At 34.3% G+C, this 7,412-nt stretch overlaps 1 long non-coding RNA gene across 1 annotated transcript; it reads right to left on the bottom strand.

The window, feature by feature from the left end:
* Nucleotides 1-3,614: 3,614 nt before the first annotated feature.
* On the bottom strand, nucleotides 3,615-5,763 carry LOC131617717 (uncharacterized). The gene is made up of 3 exons (XR_009288663.1): nucleotides 5,456-5,763; nucleotides 4,193-4,308; nucleotides 3,615-4,075 (listed from the first exon to the last, which is right to left on the bottom strand). It is a non-coding gene; the product is annotated as an uncharacterized LOC131617717 (long non-coding RNA).
* Between the last annotated feature and the right edge of the window lie 1,649 nt (nucleotides 5,764-7,412).

Raw genomic sequence — 7,412 nt, forward strand, 5'->3', positions numbered from 1 at the left:
ATATAGTGAGGAAAAACCAGAGACAGGAGAGGCAACATTCATGGAGAAGGTTATAGATAAAGGAAAGGGAAGAAAGAGAGATGAGGTTGAGTATGAATCTAGTGATGAATCAGTCAAGGATGTACACTTTGAAGACAGTGAGGAGGAAAGGATGAAGGAATCTGATAATGGGATTGAAGTTGAAGATGATGGTGTAGATGAAGGTATTCATGGAGGTGATGATGGGCAGGCAGAAGGAGGTGATGATGGGCAGGCAGAAGGAGCTGATGATGGGCAGGCTAGTGAAAAGCCAGATAACATTTTTATCACAGATGAGATGGGTAAAGAGCATGTAATTGATGAAGAATACCTCACTGATGAACTGGATAGTGGGGCAGATGATGACAGTTGTGATGATAGACCAACTACAATTAGGTTCAAAGAAGATGATGGTTTGAGTAAGAACTTCAAATTCAAGGTTGGGATGGAATTCTCTTCACTCAAACAGTTTAAGAAAGTAGTCCTAGAGCACAATGTGTTGAATGGGAGAGAAGTGAAGTTTGAAAAGAATGATGCTGATAGGTGTAGGGTGGTATGTAATGAAAAGAAGATATGTAACTATACTGTCTTGTGTAGTAGGGTTTTGAAGACTACCACTTTTAGGATCAAGACTTTGTTTCACAAACACAAGTGTGGAAGACATTTCTTTAACAAAAGTGCCAAAGCTGAATGGGTTGCAAAGGTGATAGTTGATGGTTTGAAGAACTTGGTCATAATGCTAGTCATAGGTGCAAAAATTGTCAAGAACTTGGTCATAATGCTAGAACTTGCAAGAAAAACAAACAAATTGTGCTTGTTCCATCTGAGAATGTAAGGCAGGACATACCTACACAAGCAAGTCAAACTGTTGAAGGTAATGTTCCAAACCAAGCAACTGAGCCTGCTACAACTAATGGACCAAAAAAAAGGGTAAACTTCTTTTTCAGAATATTTAAATTTCATAATGTTTTTAAATTTTAGATGAATATTTCTGATGGTTGTGTTGGTATTAGGGGAGGCCAAAGGGATCCATGAATGCAGGCACCAACAATTCCAACAAAATGAACAAGCAAGACAAACCTCAGAAAAAGAAGAACAACAAAACTGCTGCTAAGACAAGTACTCAACAAACTGTGGAAGGAGGGGATGCTCAACAAACTGGAGATGGAGGGAATGCTCAACAAAATGTGGAAGGAGGGAATGCTGAAGAAAATGTGGAAGGAGGGAATGCTGAAGAAAATGTGGAAGGAGGGAATGCTCAACAAAATGTGGAAGGAGGGAATGCTGAAGAAAATGTAGAAGGAGGGAATGCTCAACAAAATGTGGAAGGAGGGAATGCTCAACAAAATGTGGAAGGAGGGAATGCTGAAGAACATAACATTTTTGACAAGTATTGTGACTGGGATGCTGAAACTTTGGAAGCTATTTTGAGTTGTGAAGGTGTGTTGGACATTCCACCCATTAGAGTTGACACCACACCTATCAAAAAAGCTAAGTCAGTTCCAATCCCTGTGGAAAAAAATCATACAAATGCAACTTCATCTACAGCAGATCAGTCAAAGAATAGCCCATCAAAAGCAACTCAGTCAAGGCTTAAGGTGTTCTTTGGTAAAAAACCACCAGCTTCTAAACAAGTGCCAAGCAAAAGTGATCCTGTGAGCATAATATTTTCTTCATAGTTTTGGTTATTTCACTATTACAGTTTTGGTGTGTATTTCATTATTCTTTTACTTCTTGTTTTAGGTTAAAATTTTGAGTCCCACTAAAAAGGCAAAGATCAAGACTGGATTGGCTTCCACACAATCAAAGAGGCAGAGTGAGAGACTCAAGACACTCAAAGTGAGGGACATTCCTGGCCCAGGTCGAGAACCTGATAATCCAGTGGTCATCAATGAAGATGATGGTGATGAAAACAACTCCAAAAATTGGGAAGATATTTGCAGGAGTATGACCCAGTGAATTGAATGTGGAACTGTCATGTTTTATGCCTTGTCTGGTCTTTTAGTTAATGTAATGTAAACTTACTCTTTTGGTCAAACTGAGAAGATATGTGTACTACAAGCATCTTTTGGTCATGTGTTTTGGTTAAACATCATATTTTGGTTAATTTCATGTTGTAATATTGACAATATTATGTACTGTGACAACTTATGCAATGATGATATTTTTGTTAATCTACTTTGTTTCATAACATACTACTTGTCTTCAATACAACATAAACTGACATATACAACATGTCTTCAACATGTATTCAAAACAACAACTTTAACAACAATATAACCATAGTTTTGTAACAAAGACAATATTACAAGTCTTCAAAACAACTTTTATAACAATACTTAAACCAGAATATTAAACATCATTACATGTCTTCAACGATATCAATTGTTTCAAGTAAACCAAAACCAACATTCAAAACAACATTCAAAACAACATTCATAACAATATTCATAACAATATTACATATAACTAAACCTATTATATAGAACTAAACCAAAAACAGCCTCAGCAATTACATTTCCCTAACAAGTAAATATTGATCAACATTGACACTACAAGTAACATTAGCTTCAATTTTCCAGAAAAAGCCTCAGCCTTCATCTTCATGTTCAACTTCTTATTCTTCTTCAGTGAGGATTCATAGAGTTCCTTCAACATTGCTTGCATTTCTTTCAGTTTGTTCACATCGTCATGAATCTCTTCTTCTTTACCCAGGTCTTCATCCCAGATGAATAAATTGCAGGTTTCTTCTTCACTTTGCCATAGAGGGCATCTCCAGAAAAGCTTCCCTTTGTTAAATCCTTGCTTGCAACGGTACGAAATCAAACGAAGGTTGCAAGCACACTTTCTCCCTTGAACGAAATTCCTTCCTGTTGTGTCCTGGGATGAGGCCGCCTTGCTACGTCTGGTTGATGAAGCCATGAACTGAAAGAGAAGAAGAAGAAGACTTGGGGATAGAAGACGAACACGGGGAGAGCAGAATAAATTGGGAAGAAATAAGTTTGGGGACAAAATTAGGGTTAATATTTTATGTACAAAAATATTAAATAATAAATAATTAAGTACGTGGCAGCAACACTAAGCATTATGTGGACAACAAAATTAACTTAAGCACTGCCACGTCTGCAGCCGTTTGGGTTTTTTAACGGGAAGGACCAATTTTATGGACGGAAAAGTTTACAGGGACCATTGTTTGAAGGAAATATTTACAGGGACTAAAAACGAAAACCAAGATATTTATGAGGACGTCAAACATATTTAACCCTAAAAAATTTCTTCAAAGAGTGGTCTTCTTAAAATTTTCCGTCCACATTTTTGGTCTCTACCGTCTATTTGGTCTAACGGAAGCTGATGTGGCATACCATGTTCACTACAAGAAAATTGATAGATTGCGACAGTTATTTTGGCAAGTTACGACGGTTAAAACTGCCGCAATTTACAATCTACGACGGTTGCAGTACCGTCGCAGAATCGTGTGTCCCCAACCTGTTTCGTGACGGTTGTCAAATCCGTCGCGCTAGTTCACGACGGGCTGTAGCTGACTTAAATTAGAGATGGAGACGGTTAAAAACCGTCGTGAATATGCCTTTAAATTTGGCTTTCGTAGTTATTCGCGACAAGTTTCAACTGTCGTGAATGTGATATCGTGACAGTTAGAACCGTCGTAATTTTGTAGGATGTTTTGTTATTCCTCTAAATCCGCAGGTAATATCGCATATATTTTTGCAACTAAATCCTCAAGAATTTTCAAATCCGCAAGTTTGCAATTAATATATTTTTAAAATTAAAAAATAATTTATATTGAGACATAATTGTATACTTGTCATTCAAAAATTTTGTAATTTAATAAAGAAATACAAAATTTTAAAGAAAAGTATTTGTGTTTCGGCACAACAATATATGCAAGGCCTGACAAAAAAACTCTAGTTACATTCCGATCTTTCACATACTCAAGGTACAAGGAAAAATTATTAAGTGAATATGGTAATCAATGCAATATCACCGACGACCTTGCTTAGACTTCTTATTTTGTTGACTAGATTTGGAGGCACCAGAGCTGAAAAAACAATTAAAAATCATAATTAAATCATAATCTAACTTGGCAAAACTACTTAAAAGTTTGTTAAAATCAATTGTTAATGAATTTCTAGAAAAATAAATAAATCATACTTACTAGAGTTGGAAGTCTGGCCCTTTGCAGCATTCTAATTAAATTTTCCACCCTGCTTTGTAGGGTGGGGAGTTGCTAAATTTCCCTTTGTAGCATTCTAATTACACCTTTCTTACCATCTAAAACACAAATTTAACCAATAAGATCACATGTACACTGCAATTAGAGAAGGACAAAAACTATTGTCATATTAATATAAGTTAACATTATTATCATATATATCAATAGAGAAAAATGAATATAGAATTAAAAAACACTACCCGGGCACATGGAATTCTTAATACAACATAAACACCAGTTAAAATAAGTTTGATATCATATCGCCAGCCTACCACTAAAAACTATACAAATTAAACATAATTTTCATACATAAAGAATAATAAAAAAAAGTTTATTCCCATTTCAAAGAAATGCATCCAAATTAAGCAAACAAGATACTTGTAAGTTCTCCCACTCACAATAGGTCTCAACACTACACACTTTTTTCACCAAAAACCATAACAAATTGGCTACTATATGTGTTTCAGTACCAAGACCGTGGATTGCTAAAAAATAGCCAGACCAACTTTAGTGGATACAATTGATTTTATCAGTAGCTTTAAATCTTTCCTACTGCTACATTATATTGATTTGTCTAAGAACCAAAGTCTCTACCACACCAGAGAATAATTTACCATTTATCATTCACTTTGACTTATCAACTTATATGTAAGTAAAATCAATTTTTCCAATTCAAGGACATTGATCCAACCTTCCTATATAGTAACACATACAATTTGGAAGCTTCAATTCAAAAATCAATTAAATTTAATGGTACTTCTTAATTCTTACCACCATAATCATTATAACTATTATCATTTATACTGACTTCATAGCAGATACAGTGTAGGAAAAAATATTGTAAAGAAATCAAAATGATTTAGTTTATTTAAGAAATGTCTAAATTATTAATTTGTCTATGATTTATCACAAATGCATTTCATGGGCAACACTTTTCACCTGAAAAACATAAACTACATCATTAATCGTTTAGAAACTTAGTCTAAAACTACAAGTAGATACAACTATGTGCCGGTAAAACATGAACAGATGGGAAACCAAACCACCAATTCATAATGCAAAATGCTATGTTAAAATTTAAATAGTATTAGAACAAAACATAAACTTTTCCAGTAATAACTCTCAGCTCAAAAGAGGACCAAAAATCCATATGTTGTTGAAAAATCAAAATAGAGTATGAAATTAGTAAAGCTCTAAGGTTCTTACCGAAGAGATCAAAACGAGATTGGTGAGAATCCGGAATCTATGAACAGTGAGATTGGTGTGACGTCAGAATTTAGGGAGGATGGCTAGATTGGTGCATCCCCGATTGTGGTCGAAGACGATACTGGTGCGGCTGAAAGCGAAAGATGTCCGAGAGATTGATGGAATACAATAGGTTTCGATTCGTCGAATTCGATAGGTTCGTCGGTGGAAGAAGAGACAGTGTCATTTGATTCATCTTGAAATGCTTCTTGGTGGTTGAATTGGTGAAAGAAGAACCCTAAATAAAGAGAAAGGGAAAACGAAATGAAATGGTATAGGTGTCGTTTTATTTGTTTTAAATTTTTATAATTTCTTGTTTTTGTTTAAAAAAAATAAAATCAAGAGAGAGAGAAAAGAAATGTGTGGTAGAAATAAAATATTTTTAAGATCAATAATTTTTAATATAATTTCTATATACATTTTTATTTTTTTATTAAATATGTAATGATATTATTACTGTATTATAAAAATTACTAGTATTAATATAACTAATAATTAAAATTTTATATTATAAATTATTATTTTTTTTTATTATTGATATGATTAAAATTTAATTAATAAAAATAAAAGGTGGAAAACAAAACAATGAAACAAAATCTTTGATGGTTTTAGGGGGAAACGACGGTTGGTTTACCGTCGTGACATTTGATAGGTTTTAGGGGGCGCGACGGTTAGTTCACCGTCGTGACATTTGATGGGTTTTAGGGTACACGACGGTTGGTTCACCGTCGTGACATTTGATGGATTTTAGGGGGCGCGACAGTTGGTTCACCGTCGTAGATATGATGGGTTGTTTCATCTTCTTAATTTACAATGTGTGGGATAAAATGTATAGTGGCGATTGATGATGTACCGTTGTGACTAATATTTTAGGACGGTTACTGTGACCGTCGTAGAATTCAATTTAGGGCGGTTTATTGATAGCCGTCGCAATTTTATATTAATTTTTAAAAAAATCAAGGACGGTAGGTGTTAAATGTCGTAACAATTGTCTCTATATGTAGTTTACGACGGTTATTAAGTAACTGTCGCATTTTTTGTGTCGCAAAACCCTAATTTTCTTGTAGTGGTTGCATGCCACGTCACTAAAAGTCCACATGCAAAAAAAATGTTAGATTACAGGGGTTTTAAACCTCCCTAAATTTAAGGATTTTTTTCAATTGATACATTCCAATTTTTTCTTAGATACAAATGTCAGTATCAATTAAAATCTTGATTCATATGTTCCCCTTCTTCTTCACATAAATACTCCAAACTCGATGCACTACTCTAGCTCAGTGACAAAAAATTACTGCAAACACCTAAATTTAAAACCCCGCTTGACCCACACATATATCATTTGAGGAGTATTTTCAATTTGAATTCCTATTCCACACAAAGCCTGCGCCGCACGGTTATTCCTTCTGCCAAGATGCTACTAATGTGGGTGCTGCAGCCTGTTGGGTTCAATCTATATTAATATTTTTTATGTCTTTAATTCTCTTACTCATGCAAGCTATGTTGTCATTTTACATTTCATTCAGATCTGATAATTGTGTAGGGTGTCTTCATTAATCCTACTTTCATTAAGTTGTTTGGTCTTACGTTAATTTACGCTATGTGTTTGATGATATGAATCAAAGAAGTGTTGTATCATCTTATTCAAAATTTAAAGTGTTTGAAGGAGCTTATTACAAATGCTGCAAAGGGGTGTAAACTCTCTCACTAATGAATACATTAAGTCATGTCATCTCGTGAGAGTCATATGTAATAAGTTTTACGAAATATCAGGACATACTCTATACTCACATAGAATATCACTAACACATATTTGCAATCTTTTAGTTCCAACCTATTGCCATCCTACTATTCTCAATATAGTTTTATTTTAATTTTAAAAGCCACATATTTGATGTATCTAATTTGTCCTCATAAACCG

Source organism: Vicia villosa, linkage group LG1, assembly GCF_029867415.1.
Source record: "Vicia villosa cultivar HV-30 ecotype Madison, WI linkage group LG1, Vvil1.0, whole genome shotgun sequence".
Taxonomy (NCBI): Eukaryota; Viridiplantae; Streptophyta; class Magnoliopsida; order Fabales; family Fabaceae; genus Vicia; species Vicia villosa.